We start from the raw sequence: 22,055 nt of genomic DNA, 5'->3' as shown, positions 1-22,055 counted from the left end.
TTTCAACATGCCTTAATAGTATTCAGAAGTTTTCAACCTGACATCATAGTATTCAGATGTTTTCAACATGATATCATAATATTGACATGTTTTCAACCTGACTTCATAGTATTCAATGTTTTCAACATGATGTCATAGTATTCAGATGTCTTCAACATGACTTCATAGTATACAGACGTTTTTCAACATGACTTATTAGTATTCAGATGTGTTTTTAACATGACTTCATAGTATTCAGATGGTATTTTTAACATGACTTCATAGTATTCAGATGTTTTTTTGTAACATGACTTCATAGTATTCAGATGTTTCAACATGACTTCATGGTATTCAGATGTTTTTAACATGACGTCATCGTATTCAGATGTTTTTAACATGACGTCATAGGATTCAGATGTTTTCAACATAACTTCATGATATTCAGATGTTTTTTTAACATTACTTCATAGTATTAAGCTCGTTTTTTTAACATGACTTCATAGTATTCAGATGTTTTTAACATGCCTTAATAGTATTCAGAAGTTTTCAACCTGACTTCATAGTATTCAGATGTTTTCAACATGATGTCATAGTATTGGCATGTTTTCAACCTGACTTCATAGTATTCAGATGTTTTCAACATGATGTCATAATATTGACATGTTTTCAACCTGACTTCATAGTATTCAATGTTTTCAACATGATGTCATAGTATTGAGCTGTTTTCAGCATGACCTCATGGTATTCAAATGTTTTCGACATGACGTCATAGTGTTCAGATGCTGTTTTTTTACATGACTTCATAGTATTCAGATGCTTTTTACATGACTTCATAGTATTCAGATGGTTTTTTTTAACATGACTTCATAGTATTCAGATGTTTTCAACATGATGTCATAGTATTCAGATGTCTTCAACATGACTTCATAGTATACAGACGTTTTTTAACATGACTTCATAGTATTCAGATGATTTTTTTAACTTGACTTCATAGTATTAAGGTGTTTTCAACCTGACTTCATAGTATTCAGATGTTTTCAACATGACTTCATAGTGTTCAAATGTTTTCAGCATGACTTCATAGTATACAGACGTTTTTCAACATGACTTATTAGTATTCAGATGTGTTTTTAACATGACTTCATAGTATTCAGATGGTATTTTTAACATGACTTCATAGTATTCAGAAGTTTTTTGTAACATGACTTCATAGTATTCAGATGTTTCAACATGACTTCATGGTATTCAGATGTTTTTAACATGACGTCATCGTATTCAGATGTTTTTAACATGACGACATAGGATTCAGATGTTTTCAACATGCCTTAATAGTATTCAGAAGTTTTCAACCTGACTTCATAGTATTCAGATGTTTTCAACATGATGTCATAATATTGACATGTTTTCAACCTGACTTCATAGTATTCAATGTTTTCAACATGATGTCATAGTATTGAGATGTTTCAACATGACTTCATAGTATTCAGATGTTTTCAACATGACCTCATGGTATTCAAATGTTTTCAGCATGACTTCATAGTATTCAGATGCTTTATTTTTAAATGACTTCATAGTATTCAGATGTTTTCGACATGACGTCATAGTGTTCAGATGTTGTTTTTTTTACATGACTTCATAGTATTCAGATGCTTTTTACATGACTTCATGTAATTCAGGTGTTTTTAACATGACTTCATAGTATTCATATGCTTTTAACATGACTTCATATAATTCAGGTGTTTTTAACATGACTTCATAGTATTCAGATGCTTTTAACATGACTTCATATAATTCAGGTGTTTTTAACAAGACTTCATAGTATTCAGATGAGTTTTTTTAACATGACTTCATAGTATTCAGATGTTTTCAACATGATGTCATAGTATTCAGATGTCTTCAACATGACTTCATAGTATACAGACGTTTTTTAACATCACTTCATAGTATTCAGATGATTTTTTTAACTTGACTTCATAGTATTAAGGTGTTTTCAACCTGACTTCATAGTATTCAGATGTTTCAACGTGACTTCATAGTATTCAGATGTTTTCAACATGACTTATTAGTATTCAGATGTGTTTTTAACATGACTTCATAGCATTCAGATGGTTTTTTTAACATGACTTCATAGTATTCAGATGTTTTTTTGTAACATGACTTCATAGTATTCAGATGTTTCAACATGACTTCATGGTATTCAGATGTTTTTAACATGACTTCATAGTATTCAGATGTTTTTAACATGCCTTAATAGTACTCAGAAGTTTTCAACCTGACTTCATAGTATACAGATGTTTTCAACATGATGTCATAGTATTGGCATGTTTTCAACCTGACTTCATAGTATTCAGATGTTTTCAACATGATGTCATAATATTGACATGTTTTCAACCTGACTTCATAGTATTCAATGTTTTCAACATGAGTCATAGTATTGAGATGTTTCAACATGACTTCATAGTATTCAGATGTTTTATTTTTAAATGACTTCATAGTATTAAGGTGTTTTCAACCTGACTTCATAGTATTCAGATGTTTCAACATGACTTCATAGTATTCAAATGTTTTCAGCATGACTTCATAGTATTCAGATGTTTTATTTTTAAATGACTTCATAGTATTCAGATGTTTTCGACATGACGTCATAATGTTCAGATGTTGTTTTTTTACATGACTTCATAGTATTCAGATGCTTTTAACATGACTTCATATAATTCAGGTGTTTTGAACATGACTTCATAGTATTCAGATGCTTTTAACATGAGTTCATAGTATTCAGATGCTTTTAACATGACTTCATATAATTCAGTTGTTTTTAACAAGACTTCATAGTATTCAGATGCTTTTAACATGACTTCACATAATTCAGATGTTTCAACGTGACTTCATAGTATTCAGATGTTTTCAACATGACTTATTAGTATTCAGATGTTTTTTTAACATGACTTCATAGTATTCAGATGCTTTTAACATGACTTCATGTAATTCAGGTGTTTTTAACATGACTTCATAGTATTCAGATGTTTTCAGCATGACTTCATAGTATTCAGATGCTTTATATTTAGATGACTTCATAGTATTCAGATGTTTTCAACATGATGTCATAGTATTCAGATGCTTTTAACATGACTTCATAGTATTCAGATGTTTTTTTAACATGACTTCATAGTATTCAGATGGTATTTTTAACATGACTTCATAGTATTCAGATGTTTTTTTGTAACATGACTTCATAGTATTCAGGTGTTTCAATATGACTTCATGGTATTCAGATGTTTTTAACATGACGTCATCGTGTTCAGATGTTTTTAACATGACGTCATAGGATTCAGATGTTTTCAACATAACTTCATGATATTCAGATGTTTTTTTAACATTACTTCATAGTATTCAGCTGGTTTTTTTAACATGACTTCATAGTATTCAGATGTTTTTAACATGCCTTGATAGTATTCAGAAGTTTTCAAACTGACTTCATAGTATTCAGATGTTTTCAACATGATGTCATAGTATTGGCATGTTTTCAACCTGACTTCATAGTATTCAGATGTTTTCAACATGATGTCATAATATTGACATGTTTTCAACCTGACTTCATAGTATTCATTGTTTTCAACATGATGTCATAGTATTGAGATGTTTCAACATGACTTCATAGTATTCAGATGTTTTCAACATGACCTCATGGTATTCAAATGTTTTCAGCATGACTTCATAGTATTCAGATGTTTTATTTTTAAATGACTTCATAGTATTCAGATGTTTTCGACATGACGTCTTAGTGTTCAGATGTTGTTTTTTTACATGACTTCATAGTATTCAGATGCTTTTTACATGACTTCATATAATTCAGGTGTTTTTAACATGACTTCATAGTATTCATATGCTTTTAACATGACTTCATATAATTCAGGTGTTTTTAACATGACTTCATAATATTCAGATGCTTTTAACATGACTTCATATAATTCAGGTGTTTTTAACATGACTTCATAGTATTCAGATGGTTTTTTTTAACATGACTTCATAGTATTCAGATGTTTTCAACATGATGTCATAGTATTCAGATGTCTTCAACATGACTTCATAGTATACAGACGTTTTTTAACATGACTTCATAGTATTCAGATGATTTTTTTAACTTGACTTCATAGTATTAAGGTGTTTTCAACCTGACTTCATAGTATTCAGATGTTTTCAACATGACTTCATAGTGTTCAAATGTTTTCAGCATGACTTCATAGTATTCAGATGTTTTATTTTTAAATGACTTCATAGTATTCAGATGTTTTCGACATGACGTCATAGTGCTCAGATGTTGTTTTTTTACATGACTTCATAGTATTCAGATGTTTTCGACATGACGTCATAGTGTTCAGATGTTGTTTTTTTACATGACTTCATAGTATTCAGATGCTTTTAACATGACTTCATATAATTCAGGTGTTTTTAACATGACTTCATAGTATTCAGATGTTTTTTTTAACATGACTTCATAGTATTCAGATGTTTTCAACATGATGTCATAGTATTCAGATGTCTTCAACATGACTTCATAGTATACAGACGTTTTTTAACATGACTTCATAGTATTCAGATGATTTTTTTAACTTGACTTCATAGTATTAAGGTGTTTTCAACCTGACTTCATAGTATTCAGATGTTTTCAGCATGACTTCATAGTGTTCAAATGTTTTCAGCATGACTTCATAGTATTCAGATGTTTTATTTTTAAATGACTTCATAGTATTCAGATGTTTTCAACATGATGTCATAGTATTCAGATGTTTTTAACATGACGTCATAGGATTCAGATGTTTTCAACATAACTTCATGATATTCAGATGTTTTTTTAACATTACTTCATAGTATTCAGCTCGTTTTTTTAACATGACTTCATAGTATTCAGATGTTTTCAACATGACTTCATAGTATTCAAATGTTTTCAGCATGACTTCATAGTATTCAGATGTTGTTTTTTTACATGACTTCATAGCATTCAGATGCTTTTAACATGACTTCATATAATTCAGGTGTTTTTAACATGACTTCATAGTATTCAGATGCTTTTAACATGACTTCATATAATTCAGGTGTTTTTAACATGACTTCATACTATACAGACGTTTTTCAACATGACTTATTAGTATTCAGATGTGTTTTTAACATGACTTCATAGTATTCAGATGGTATTTTTAACATGACTTCATAGTATTCAGATGTTTTTTTGTAACATGACTTCATAGTATTCAGATGTTTCAACATGACTTCATGGTATTCAGATGTTTTTAACATGACGTCATCGTATTCAGATGTTTTTAACATGACATCATAGGATTCAGATGTTTTCAACATAACTTCATGATATTCAGATGTTTTTTTAACATTACTTCATAGTATTCAGCTTGTTTTTTAACATGACTTCATAGTATTCAGATGTTTTTAACATGCTTTAATAGTATTCAGAAGTTTTCAACCTGACTTCATAGTATTCAGATGTTTTCAACATGATGTCATAGTATTGGCATGTTTTCAACCTGACTTCATAGTATTCAGATGTTTTCAACATGATGTCATAATATTGACATGTTTTCAACCTGACTTCATAGTATTCAATGTTTTCAACATGATGTCATAGTAATGAGATGTTTCAACATGACTTCATAGTATTCAGATGTTTTCAACATGACCTCATGGTATTCAGATGTTTTCAGCATGACTTCATAGTATTCAGATGTTTTATTTTTAAATGACTTCATAGTATTCAGATGTTTTCGACATGACGTCATAGTGTTCAGATGTTGTTTTTTTACATGACTTCATAGTATTCAGATGCTTTTTACATGACTTCATATAATTCAGGTGTTTTTAACATGACTTCATAGTATTCAGATGCTTTTAACATGACTTCATATAATTCAGGTGTTTTTAACATGACGTCATCGTATTCAGATGTTTTTAACATGACATCATAGGATTCAGATGTTTTCAACATAACTTCATGATATTCAGATGTTTTTTTAACATTACTTCATAGTATTCAGCTCGTTTTTTAACATGACTTCATAGTATTCAGATGTTTTTAACATGCCTTAATAGTATTCAGAAGTTTTCAACCTGACTTCATAGTATTCAGAAGTTTTCAACATGATGTCATAGTATTGGCATGTTTTCAACCTGACTTCATAGTATTCAGATGTTTTCAACATTGTGTCATAATATTGACATGTTTTCAACCTGACTTCATAGTATTCAATGTTTTCAACATGATGTCATAGTAATGAGATGTTTCAACATGACTTCATAGTATTCAGATGTTTTCAACATGACCTCATGGTATTCAAATGTTTTCAGCATGACTTCATAGTATTCAGATGTTTTATTTTTAAATGACTTCATAGTATTCAGATGTTTTCGACATGACGTCATAGTGTTAAGATGTTGTTTTTTTACATGACTTCATAGTATTCAGATGCTTTTTACATGACTTCATATAATTCAGGTGTTTTTAACATGACTTCATAGTATTCAGATGCTTTTAACATGACTTCATATAATTCAGGTGTTTTTAACATGACTTCATAGTATTCAAATGCTTTTAACATGACTTCATATAATTCAGGTGTTTTTAACATGACGTCATCGTATTGAGATGTTTTTAACATGATGTCATAGGATTCAGATGTTTTCAACATAACTTCATGATATTCAGATGTTTTTTTTACATGACTTCATAGTATTCAGATGATTTTTCATGACTTCATATAATTCAGGTGTTTTTAACATGACTTCATAGTATTCAGATGCGTTTAACATGACTTCATATAATTCAGGTGTTTTTAACATGACTTCATAGTATTCAGATGCTTTTAACATGACTTCATATAATTCAGGTGTTTTTAACATGACTTCATAGTATTCAGATTTTTTTTTTAACATGACTTCATAGTATTCAGATGTTTTCAACATGATGTCATAGTATTCAGATGTCTTCATCATGACTTCATAGTATACAGACGTTTTTTAACATGACTTCATAGTATTCAGATGATTTTTTTAACTTGACTTCATAGTATTAAGGTGTTTTCAACCTGACTTCATAGTATTCAAATGTTTCAACATGACTTCATAGTATTCAAATGTTTTCAGCATGACTTCATAGTATTCAGATGTTTTATTTTTAAATGACTTCATAGTATTCAGATGTTTTCGACATGACGTCATAATGTTCAGATGTTGTTTTTTTACATGACTTCATAGTATTCAGATGCTTTTAACATGACTTCATATAATTCAGGTTTTTTTAACATGACTTCATAGTATTCAGATGCTTTTAACATGACTTCATATAATTCAGGTGTTTTGAACATGACTTCATAGTATTCAGATGCTTTTAACATGACTTCATATAATTCAGGTGTTTTTAACATGACTTCATAGTATTCAGATGTGTTTTTAACATGACTTCATAGCATTCAGATGGTATTTTTAACATGACTTCATAGTATTCAGATGTTTTTTTGTAACATGACTTCATAGTATTCAGATGTTTCAACATGACTTCATGGTATTCAGATGTTTTTAACATGACGTCATCGTATTCAGATGTTTTTAACATGACGTCATAGTGTTCAAATGTTTTCAGCATGACTTCATAGTGTTCAAATGTTTTATTTTTAAATGACTTCATAGTATTCAGATGGTTTTTTTTAACATGACTTCATAGTATTCAGATGTTTTCAACATGATGTCATAGTATTCAGATGTCTTCAACATGACTTCATAGTATACAGACGTTTTTTAACATGACTTCATAGTATTCAGATGATTTTTTTAACTTGACTTCATAGTATTAAGGTGTTTTCAACCTGACTTCATAGTATTCAGATGTTTTCAACATGACTTCATAGTGTTCAAATGTTTTCAGCATGACTTCATAGTATTCAGATGTTTTATTTTTAAATGACTTCATAGTATTCAGATGTTTTCGACATGACGTCATAGTGCTCAGATGTTGTTTTTTTACATGACTTCATAGTATTCAGATGTTTTCGACATGACGTCATAGTGTTCAGATGTTGTTTTTTTACATGACTTCATAGTATTCAGATGCTTTTAACATGACTTCATATAATTCAGGTGTTTTTAACATGACTTCATAGTATTCAGATGTTTTTTTTAACATGACTTCATAGTATTCAGATGTTTTCAACATGATGTCATAGTATTCAGATGTCTTCAACATGACTTCATAGTATACAGACGTTTTTTAACATGACTTCATAGTATTCAGATGATTTTTTTAACTTGACTTCATAGTATTAAGGTGTTTTCAACCTGACTTCATAGTATTCAGATGTTTTCAGCATGACTTCATAGTGTTCAAATGTTTTCAGCATGACTTCATAGTATTCAGATGTTTTATTTTTAAATGACTTCATAGTATTCAGATGTTTTCAACATGATGTCATAGTATTCAGATGTTTTTAACATGACGTCATAGGATTCAGATGTTTTCAACATAACTTCATGATATTCAGATGTTTTTTTAACATTACTTCATAGTATTCAGCTCGTTTTTTTAACATGACTTCATAGTATTCAGATGTTTTCAACATGACTTCATAGTATTCAAATGTTTTCAGCATGACTTCATAGTATTCAGATGTTGTTTTTTTACATGACTTCATAGCATTCAGATGCTTTTAACATGACTTCATATAATTCAGGTGTTTTTAACATGACTTCATAGTATTCAGATGCTTTTAACATGACTTCATATAATTCAGGTGTTTTTAACATGACTTCATAGTATACAGACGTTTTTCAACATGACTTATTAGTATTCAGATGTGTTTTTAACATGACTTCATAGTATTCAGATGGTATTTTTAACATGACTTCATAGTATTCAGATGTTTTTTTGTAACATGACTTCATAGTATTCAGATGTTTCAACATGACTTCATGGTATTCAGATGTTTTTAACATGACGTCATCGTATTCAGATGTTTTTAACATGACATCATAGGATTCAGATGTTTTCAACATAACTTCATGATATTCAGATGTTTTTTTAACATTACTTCATAGTATTCAGCTTGTTTTTTAACATGACTTCATAGTATTCAGATGTTTTTAACATGCTTTAATAGTATTCAGAAGTTTTCAACCTGACTTCATAGTATTCAGATGTTTTCAACATGATGTCATAGTATTGGCATGTTTTCAACCTGACTTCATAGTATTCAGATGTTTTCAACATGATGTCATAATATTGACATGTTTTCAACCTGACTTCATAGTATTCAATGTTTTCAACATGATGTCATAGTAATGAGATGTTTCAACATGACTTCATAGTATTCAGATGTTTTCAACATGACCTCATGGTATTCAAATGTTTTCAGCATGACTTCATAGTATTCAGATGTTTTATTTTTAAATGACTTCATAGTATTCAGATGTTTTCGACATGACGTCATAGTGTTCAGATGTTGTTTTTTTACATGACTTCATAGTATTCAGATGCTTTTAACATGACTTCATATAATTCAGGTGTTTTTAACATGACTTCATAGTATTCAAATGCTTTTAACATGACTTCATATAATTCAGGTGTTTTTAACATGACGTCATCGTATTGAGATGTTTTTAACATGATGTCATAGGATTCAGATGTTTTCAACATAACTTCATGATATTCAGATGTTTTTTTTACATGACTTCATAGTATTCAGATGATTTTTCATGACTTCATATAATTCAGGTGTTTTTAACATGACTTCATAGTATTCAGATGCGTTTAACATGACTTCATATAATTCAGGTGTTTTTAACATGACTTCATAGTATTCAGATGCTTTTAACATGACTTCATATAATTCAGGTGTTTTTAACATGACTTCATAGTATTCAGATTTTTTTTTTTAACATGACTTCATAGTATTCAGATGTTTTCAACATGATGACATAGTATTCAGATGTCTTCATCATGACTTCATAGTATACAGACGTTTTTTAACATGACTTCATAGTATTCAGATGATTTTTTTAACTTGACTTCATAGTATTAAGGTGTTTTCAACCTGACTTCATAGTATTCAAATGTTTCAACATGACTTCATAGTATTCAAATGTTTTCAGCATGACTTCATAGTATTCAGATGTTTTATTTTTAAATGACTTCATAGTATTCAGATGTTTTCGACATGACGTCATAATGTTCAGATGTTGTTTTTTTACATGACTTCATAGTATTCAGATGCTTTTAACATGACTTCATATAATTCAGGTTTTTTTAACATGACTTCATAGTATTCAGATGCTTTTAACATGACTTCATATAATTCAGGTGTTTTGAACATGACTTCATAGTATTCAGATGCTTTTAACATGACTTCATATAATTCAGGTGTTTTTAACATGACTTCATAGTATTCAGATGTGTTTTTAACATGACTTCATAGCATTCAGATGGTATTTTTAACATGACTTCATAGTATTCAGATGTTTTTTTGTAACATGACTTCATAGTATTCAGATGTTTCAACATGACTTCATGGTATTCAGATGTTTTTAACATGACGTCATCGTATTCAGATGTTTTTAACATGACGTCATAGTGTTCAAATGTTTTCAGCATGACTTCATAGTGTTCAAATGTTTTATTTTTAAATGACTTCATAGTATTCAGATGGTTTTTTTTAACATGACTTCATAGTATTCAGATGTTTTCAACATGATGTCATAGTATTCAGATGTCTTCAACATGACTTCATAGTATACAGACGTTTTTTAACATGACTTCATAGTATTCAGATGATTTTTTTAACTTGACTTCATAGTATTAAGGTGTTTTCAACCTGACTTCATAGTATTCAGATGTTTTCAACATGACTTCATAGTGTTCAAATGTTTTCAGCATGACTTCATAGTATTCAGATGTTTTATTTTTAAATGACTTCATAGTATTCAGATGTTTTCGACATGACGTCATAGTGCTCAGATGTTGTTTTTTTACATGACTTCATAGTATTCAGATGTTTTCGACATGACGTCATAGTGTTCAGATGTTGTTTTTTTACATGACTTCATAGTATTCAGATGCTTTTAACATGACTTCATATAATTCAGGTGTTTTTAACATGACTTCATAGTATTCAGATGTTTTTTTTAACATGACTTCATAGTATTCAGATGTTTTCAACATGATGTCATAGTATTCAGATGTCTTCAACATGACTTCATAGTATACAGACGTTTTTTAACATGACTTCATAGTATTCAGATGATTTTTTTAACTTGACTTCATAGTATTAAGGTGTTTTCAACCTGACTTCATAGTATTCAGATGTTTTCAGCATGACTTCATAGTGTTCAAATGTTTTCAGCATGACTTCATAGTATTCAGATGTTTTATTTTTAAATGACTTCATAGTATTCAGATGTTTTCAACATGATGTCATAGTATTCAGATGTTTTTAACATGACGTCATAGGATTCAGATGTTTTCAACATAACTTCATGATATTCAGATGTTTTTTTAACATTACTTCATGGTATTCAGCTCGTTTTTTTAACATGACTTCATAGTATTCAGATGTTTTCAACATGACTTCATAGTATTCAAATGTTTTCAGCATGACTTCATAGTATTCAGATGTTGTTTTTTTACATGACTTCATAGCATTCAGATGCTTTTAACATGACTTCATATAATTCAGGTGTTTTTAACATGACTTCATAGTATTCAGATGCTTTTAACATGACTTCATATAATTCAGGTGTTTTTAACATGACTTCATAGTATACAGACGTTTTTCAACATGACTTATTAGTATTCAGATGTGTTTTTAACATGACTTCATAGTATTCAGATGGTATTTTTAACATGACTTCATAGTATTCAGATGTTTTTTTGTAACATGACTTCATAGTATTCAGATGTTTCAACATGACTTCATGGTATTCAGATGTTTTTAACATGACGTCATCGTATTCAGATGTTTTTAACATGACATCATAGGATTCAGATGTTTTCAACATAACTTCATGATATTCAGATGTTTTTTTAACATTACTTCATAGTATTCAGCTTGTTTTTTAACATGACTTCATAGTATTCAGATGTTTTTAACATGCTTTAATAGTATTCAGAAGTTTTCAACCTGACTTCATAGTATTCAGATGTTTTCAACATGATGTCATAGTATTGGCATGTTTTCAACCTGACTTCATAGTATTCAGATGTTTTCAACATGATGTCATAATATTGACATGTTTTCAACCTGACTTCATAGTATTCAATGTTTTCAACATGATGTCATAGTAATGAGATGTTTCAACATGACTTCATAGTATTCAGATGTTTTCAACATGACCTCATGGTATTCAAATGTTTTCAGCATGACTTCATAGTATTCAGATGTTTTATTTTTAAATGACTTCATAGTATTCAGATGTTTTCGACATGACGTCATAGTGTTCAGATGTTGTTTTTTTACATGACTTCATAGTATTCAGATGCTTTTTACATGACTTCATATAATTCAGGTGTTTTTAACATGACTTCATAGTATTCAGATGCTTTTAACATGACTTCATATAATTCAGGTGTTTTTAACATGACGTCATCGTATTCAGATGTTTTTAACATGACATCATAGGATTCAGATGTTTTCAACATAACTTCATGATATTCAGATGTTTTTTTAACATTACTTCATAGTATTCAGCTCGTTTTTTAACATGACTTCATAGTATTCAGATGTTTTTAACATGCCTTAATAGTATTCAGAAGTTTTCAACCTGACTTCATAGTATTCAGAAGTTTTCAACATGATGTCATAGTATTGGCATGTTTTCAACCTGACTTCATAGTATTCAGATGTTTTCAACATGATGTCATAATATTGACATGTTTTCAACCTGACTTCATAGTATTCAATGTTTTCAACATGATGTCATAGTAATGAGATGTTTCAACATGACTTCATAGTATTCAGATGTTTTCAACATGACCTCATGGTATTCAAATGTTTTCAGCATGACTTCATAGTATTCAGATGTTTTATTTTTAAATGACTTCATAGTATTCAGATGTTTTCGACATGACGTCATAGTGTTAAGATGTTGTTTTTTTACATGACTTCATAGTATTCAGATGCTTTTTACATGACTTCATATAATTCAGGTGTTTTTAACATGACTTCATAGTATTCAGATGCTTTTAACATGACTTCATATAATTCAGGTGTTTTTAACATGACTTCATAGTATTCAAATGCTTTTAACATGACTTCATATAATTCAGGTGTTTTTAACATGACGTCATCGTATTGAGATGTTTTTAACATGATGTCATAGGATTCAGATGTTTTCAACATAACTTCATGATATTCAGATGTTTTTTTTACATGACTTCATAGTATTCAGATGATTTTTCATGACTTCATATAATTCAGGTGTTTTTAACATGACTTCATAGTATTCAGATGCGTTTAACATGACTTCATATAATTCAGGTGTTTTTAACATGACTTCATAGTATTCAGATTTTTTTTTTAACATGACTTCATAGTATTCAGATGTTTTCAACATGATGTCATAGTATTCAGATGTCTTCATCATGACTTCATAGTATACAGACGTTTTTTAACATGACTTCATAGTATTCAGATGATTTTTTTAACTTGACTTCATAGTATTAAGGTGTTTTCAACCTGACTTCATAGTATTCAAATGTTTCAACATGACTTCATAGTATTCAAATGTTTTCAGCATGACTTCATAGTATTCAGATGTTTTATTTTTAAATGACTTCATAGTATTCAGATGTTTTCGACATGACGTCATAATGTTCAGATGTTGTTTTTTTACATGACTTCATAGTATTCAGATGCTTTTAACATGACTTCATATAATTCAGGTGTTTTTAACATGACTTCATAGTATTCAGATGTGTTTTTAACATGACTTCATAGCATTCAGATGGTATTTTTAACATGACTTCATAGTATTCAGATGTTTTTTTGTAACATGACTTCATAGTATTCAGATGTTTCAACATGACTTCATGGTATTCAGATGTTTTTAACATGACGTCATCGTATTCAGATGTTTTTAACATGACGTCATAGTGTTCAAATGTTTTCAGCATGACTTCATAGTGTTCAAATGTTTTATTTTTAAATGACTTCATAGTATTCAGATGTTTTCAACATAACTTCATGATATTCAGATGTTTTTTTAACATTACTTCATAGTATTCAGCTCGTTTTTTTAACATGACGTCATAGTATTCAGATGTTTTTAACATGACTTCATATAATTCAGGTGTTTTTAACATGACTTCATAGTATTCATATGCTTTTAACATGACTTCATATAATTCAGGTGTTTTTAACATGACTTCATAGTATTCAGATGCTTTTAACATGACTTCATATAATTCAGGTCTTTTTAACATGACTTCATAGTATTCAGATGTTTTCTTTAACATGACTTCATAGTATTCAGATGTTTTCAACATGATGTCATAGTATTCAGATGTCTTCAACATGACTTCATAGTATACAGACGTTTTTAAACATGACTTATTAGTATTCAGATGTGTTTTTAACATGACTTCATAGTATTCAGATGGTATTTTTAACATGACTTCATAGTATTCAGATGTTTTTTTGTAACATGACTTCATAGTATTCAGATGTTTCAACATGACTTCATGGTATTCAGATGTTTTTAACATGATGTCATCGTATTCAGATGTTTTTAACATGACGTCATAGGATTCAGATGTTTTCAACATAACTTCATGATATTCAGATGTTTTTTTAACATTACTTTATAGTATTCAGCTCGTTTTTTTAACATGACTTCATAGTATTCAGATGTTTTTAACATGCCTTAATAGTATTCAGATGCTTTTAACATGACTTCACATAATTCAGATGGTTCAACGTGACTTCATAGTATTCAGATGTTTTCGAAATGACGTCAACGTGTTCAGATGTTGTTTTTTTACATGACTTCATAGTATTCAGATGCTTTTAACATGACTTCATATAATTCAGGTGTTTTTAACATGACTTCATAGTATTCAGATTTTTTTTTTAACATGACTTCATAGTATTCAGATGTTTTCAACATGATGTCATAGTATTCAGATGTCTTCATCATGACTTCATAGTATACAGACGTTTTTTAACATGACTTCATAGTATTCAGATGATTTTTTTTAACTTGACTTCATAGTATTAAGGTGTTTTCAACCTGACTTCATAGTATTCAAATGTTTCAACATGACTTCATAGTATTCAAATGTTTTCAGCATGACTTCATAGTATTCAGATGTTTTATTTTTAAATGACTTCATAGTATTCAGATGTTTTCGACATGACGTCATAATGTTCAGATGTTGTTTTTTTACATGACTTCATAGTATTCAGATGCTTTTAACATGACTTCATATAATTCAGGTTTTTTTAACATGACTTCATAGTATTCAGATGCTTTTAACATGACTTCATATAATTCAGGTGTTTTGAACATGACTTCATAGTATTCAGATGCTTTTAACATGACTTCATATAATTCAGGTGTTTTTAACATGACTTCATAGTATTCAGATGTGTTTTTAACATGACTTCATAGCATTCAGATGGTATTTTTAACATGACTTCATAGTATTCAGATGTTTTTTTGTAACATGACTTCATAGTATTCAGATGTTTCAACATGACTTCATGGTATTCAGATGTTTTTAACATGACGTCATCGTATTCAGATGTTTTTAACATGACGTCATAGTGTTCAAATGTTTTCAGCATGACTTCATAGTGTTCAGATGTTTTATTTTTAAATGACTTCATAGTATTCAGATGTTTTTAACATAACTTCATGATATTCAGATGTTTTTTTAACATTACTTCATAGTATTCAGCTCGTTTTTTTAACATGACGTCATAGTATTCAGATGTTTTTAACATGACTTCATATAATTCAGGTGTTTTTAACATGACTTCATAGTATTCATATGCTTTTAACATGACTTCATATAATTCAGGTGTTTTTAACATGACTTCATAGTATTCAGATGCTTTTAACATGACTTCATATAATTCAGGTCTTTTTAACATGACTTCATAGTATTCAGATGTTTTCTTTAACATGACTTCATAGTATTCAGATGTTTTCAACATGATGTCATAGTATTCAGATGTCTTCAACATGACTTCATAGTATACAGACGTTTTTAAACATGACTTATTAGTATTCAGATGTGTTTTTAACATGACTTCATAGTATTCAGATGGTATTTTTAACATGACTTCATAGTATTCAGATGTTTTTTTGTAACATGACTTCATAGTATTCAGATGTTTCAACATGACTTCATGGTATTCAGATGTTTTTAACATGATGTCATCGTATTCAGATGTTTTTAACATGACGTCATAGGATTCAGATGTTTTCAACATAACTTCATGATATTCAGATGTTTTTTTTAACATTACTTTATGGTATTCAGCTCGTTTTTTTAACATGACTTCATAGTATTCAGATGTTTTTAACATGCCTTAATAGTATTCAGATGCTTTTAACATGACTTCACATAATTCAGATGTTTCAACGTGACTTCATAGTATTCAGATGTTTTCGACATGACGTCATAGTGTTCAGATGTTGTTTTTTTACATGACTTCATAGTATTCAGATGCTTTTAACATGACTTCATAGTATTCAGATGTTTTTTTAACATGACTTCATAGGATTCAGATGTTTTCAACATGATGTCATAGTATTCAGTTGTCTTCAACATGACTTCATAGTATACAGACGTTTTTCAACATGACTTATTAGTATTCAGATGTGTTTTTAACATGACTTCATAGTATTCAGATGGTATTTTTAACATGACTTCATAGTATTCAGATGTTTTTTTGTAACATGACTTCATAGTATTCAGGTGTTTCAACATGACTTCATGGTATTAAGATGTTTTTAACATGACGTCATCGTGTTCAGATGGTTTTAACATGACGTCATAGGATTCAGATGTTTTCAACATAACTTCATGATATTCAGATGTTTTTTTAACATTACTTCATAGTATTCATATGTTTTTAACATGTCTTAATAGTATTCAGAAGTTTTCAAACTGACTTCATAGTATTCAGATGTTTTCAACATGATGTCATAGTATTGGCATGTTTTCAACCTGACTTCATAGTATTCAGATGTTTTCAACATGATGTCATAATATTGATATGTTTTCAACCTGACTTCATAGTATTCAATGTTTTCAACATGATGTCATAGTATTGACATGTTTCAACATGACTTCATAGTATTCAGATGTTTTCAACATGACCTCATGGTATTCAAATGTTTTCAGCATGACTTCATAGTATTCAGATGTTTTCGACATGACGTCATAGTGTTCAGATGTTGTTTTTTTACATGACTTCATAGTATTCAGATGCTTTTTACATGACTTCATATAATTCAGGCGTTTTTAACATGACTTCATAGTATTCAGATGCTTTTAACATGACTTCATATAATTCAGGTGTTTTTAACATGACTTCATAGTATTCAGATTTTTTCAACATAACTTCATGATATTCAGATGTTTTTTTTACATGACTTCATAGTATTCAGATGATTTTTCATGACTTCATATAATTCAGGTGTTTTTAACATGACTTCATAGTATTCAGATGCGTTTAACATGACTTCATATAATTCAGGTGTTTTTAACATGACTTCATAGTATTCAGATTTTTTTTTTAACATGACTTCATAGTATTCAGATGTTTTCAACATGATGTCATAGTATTCAGATGTCTTCATCATGACTTCATAGTATACAGACGTTTTTTAACATGACTTCATAGTATTCAGATGATTTTTTTAACTTGACTTCATAGTATTAAGGTGTTTTCAACCTGACTTCATAGTATTCAAATGTTTCAACATGACTTCATAGTATTCAAATGTTTTCAGCATGACTTCATAGTATTCAGATGTTTTATTTTTAAATGACTTCATAGTATTCAGATGTTTTCGACATGACGTCATAATGTTCAGATGTTGTTTTTTTACATGACTTCATAGTATTCAGATGCTTTTAACATGACTTCATATAATTCAGGTGTTTTTAACATGACTTCATAGTATTCAGATGTGTTTTTAACATGACTTCATAGCATTCAGATGGTATTTTTAACATGACTTCATAGTATTCAGATGTTTTTTTGTAACATGACTTCATAGTATTCAGATGTTTCAACATGACTTCATGGTATTCAGATGTTTTTAACATGACGTCATCGTATTCAGATGTTTTTAACATGACGTCATAGTGTTCAAATGTTTTCAGCATGACTTCATAGTGTTCAAATGTTTTATTTTTAAATGACTTCATAGTATTCAGATGTTTTCAACATAACTTCATGATATTCAGATGTTTTTTTAACATTACTTCATAGTATTCAGCTCGTTTTTTTAACATGACGTCATAGTATTCAGATGTTTTTAACATGACTTCATATAATTCAGGTGTTTTTAACATGACTTCATAGTATTCATATGCTTTTAACATGACTTCATATAATTCAGGTGTTTTTAACATGACTTCATAGTATTCAGATGCTTTTAACATGACTTCATATAATTCAGGTCTTTTTAACATGACTTCATAGTATTCAGATGTTTTCTTTAACATGACTTCATAGTATTCAGATGTTTTCAACATGATGTCATAGTATTCAGATGTCTTCAACATGACTTCATAGTATACAGACGTTTTTAAACATGACTTATTAGTATTCAGATGTGTTTTTAACATGACTTCATAGTATTCAGATGGTATTTTTAACATGACTTCATAGTATTCAGATGTTTTTTTGTAACATGACTTCATAGTATTCAGATGTTTCAACATGACTTCATGGTATTCAGATGTTTTTAACATGATGTCATCGTATTCAGATGTTTTTAACATGACGTCATAGGATTCAGATGTTTTCAACATAACTTCATGATATTCAGATGTTTTTTTAACATTACTTTATAGTATTCAGCTCGTTTTTTTAACATGACTTCATAGTATTCAGATGTTTTTAACATGCCTTAATAGTATTCAGATGCTTTTAACATGACTTCACATAATTCAGATGGTTCAACGTGACTTCATAGTATTCAGATGTTTTCGAAATGACGTCAACGTGTTCAGATGTTGTTTTTTTACATGACTTCATAGTATTCAGATGCTTTTAACATGACTTCATATAATTCAGGTGTTTTTAACATGACTTCATAGTATTCAGATTTTTTTTTTAACATGACTTCATAGTATTCAGATGTTTTCAACATGATGTCATAGTATTCAGATGTCTTCATCATGACTTCATAGTATACAGACGTTTTTTAACATGACTTCATAGTATTCAGATGATTTTTTTTAACTTGACTTCATAGTATTAAGGTGTTTTCAACCTGACTTCATAGTATTCAAATGTTTCAACATGACTTCATAGTATTCAAATGTTTTCAGCATGACTTCATAGTATTCAGATGTTTTATTTTTAAATGACTTCATAGTATTCAGATGTTTTCGACATGACGTCATAATGTTCAGATGTTGTTTTTTTACATGACTTCATAGTATTCAGATGCTTTTAACATGACTTCATATAATTCAGGTTTTTTTAACATGACTTCATAGTATTCAGATGCTTTTAACATGACTTCATATAATTCAGGTGTTTTGAACATGACTTCATAGTATTCAGATGCTTTTAACATGACTTCATATAATTCAGGTGTTTTTAACATGACTTCATAGTATTCAGATGTGTTTTTAACATGACTTCATAGCATTCAGATGGTATTTTTAACATGACTTCATAGTATTCAGATGTTTTTTTGTAACATGACTTCATAGTATTCAGATGTTTCAACATGACTTCATGGTATTCAGATGTTTTTAACATGACGTCATCGTATTCAGATGTTTTTAACATGACGTCATAGTGTTCAAATGTTTTCAGCATGACTTCATAGTGTTCAGATGTTTTATTTTTAAATGACTTCATAGTATTCAGATGTTTTTAACATAACTTCATGATATTCAGATGTTTTTTTAACATTACTTCATAGTATTCAGCTCGTTTTTTTAACATGACGTCATAGTATTCAGATGTTTTTAACATGACTTCATATAATTCAGGTGTTTTTAACATGACTTCATAGTATTCATATGCTTTTAACATGACTTCATATAATTCAGGTGTTTTTAACATGACTTCATAGTATTCAGATGCTTTTAACATGACTTCATATAATTCAGGTCTTTTTAACATGACTTCATAGTATTCAGATGTTTTCTTTAACATGACTTCATAGTATTCAGATGTTTTCAACATGATGTCATAGTATTCAGATGTCTTCAACATGACTTCATAGTATACAGACGTTTTTAAACATGACTTATTAGTATTCAGATGTGTTTTTAACATGACTTCATAGTATTCAGATGGTATTTTTAACATGACTTCATAGTATTCAGATGTTTTTTTGTAACATGACTTCATAGTATTCAGATGTTTCAACATGACTTCATGGTATTCAGATGTTTTTAACATGATGTCATCGTATTCAGATGTTTTTAACATGACGTCATAGGATTCAGATGTTTTCAACATAACTTCATGATATTCAGATGTTTTTTTTAACATTACTTTATGGTATTCAGCTCGTTTTTTTAACATGACTTCATAGTATTCAGATGTTTTTAACATGCCTTAATAGTATTCAGATGCTTTTAACATGACTTCACATAATTCAGATGTTTCAACGTGACTTCATAGTATTCAGATGTTTTCGACATGACGTCATAGTGTTCAGATGTTGTTTTTTTACATGACTTCATAGTATTCAGATGCTTTTAACATGACTTCATAGTATTCAGATGTTTTTTTAACATGACTTCATAGGATTCAGATGTTTTCAACATGATGTCATAGTATTCAGTTGTCTTCAACATGACTTCATAGTATACAGACGTTTTTCAACATGACTTATTAGTATTCAGATGTGTTTTTAACATGACTTCATAGTATTCAGATGGTATTTTTAACATGACTTCATAGTATTCAGATGTTTTTTTGTAACATGACTTCATAGTATTCAGGTGTTTCAACATGACTTCATGGTATTAAGATGTTTTTAACATGACGTCATCGTGTTCAGATGTTTTTAACATGACGTCATAGGATTCAGATGTTTTCAACATAACTTCATGATATTCAGATGTTTTTTTAACATTACTTCATAGTATTCATATGTTTTTAACATGTCTTAATAGTATTCAGAAGTTTTCAAACTGACTTCATAGTATTCAGATGTTTTCAACATGATGTCATAGTATTGGCATGTTTTCAACCTGACTTCATAGTATTCAGATGTTTTCAACATGATGTCATAATATTGATATGTTTTCAACCTGACTTCATAGTATTCAATGTTTTCAACATGATGTCATAGTATTGACATGTTTCAACATGACTTCATAGTATTCAGATGTTTTCAACATGACCTCATGGTATTCAAATGTTTTCAGCATGACTTCATAGTATTCAGATGTTTTCGACATGACGTCATAGTGTTCAGATGTTGTTTTTTTACATGACTTCATAGTATTCAGATGCTTTTTACATGACTTCATATAATTCAGGCGTTTTTAACATGACTTCATAGTATTCAGATGCTTTTAACATGACTTCATATAATTCAGGTGTTTTTAACATGACTTCATAGTATTCAGATGCTTTTAACATGACTTCATATAATTCAGGTGTTTTTAACATGACTTCATAGTATTCAGATGTTTTTTTTAACATGACTTTATAGTATTCAGATGTTTTCAACATGATGTCATAGTATTCAGATGTCTTCAACATGACTTCATAGTATACAGACGTTTTTCAACATGACTTATTAGTATTCAGATGTATTTTTAACATGACTTCATAGTATTCAGATGGTATTTTTAACATGACTTCATA

The sequence above is a fragment of the Lampris incognitus genome, chromosome 3 (assembly GCF_029633865.1).
Source record: "Lampris incognitus isolate fLamInc1 chromosome 3, fLamInc1.hap2, whole genome shotgun sequence".
Classification (NCBI taxonomy): domain Eukaryota; kingdom Metazoa; phylum Chordata; class Actinopteri; order Lampriformes; family Lampridae; genus Lampris; species Lampris incognitus.
Note: the sequence above shows the minus strand (reverse complement) of the source record.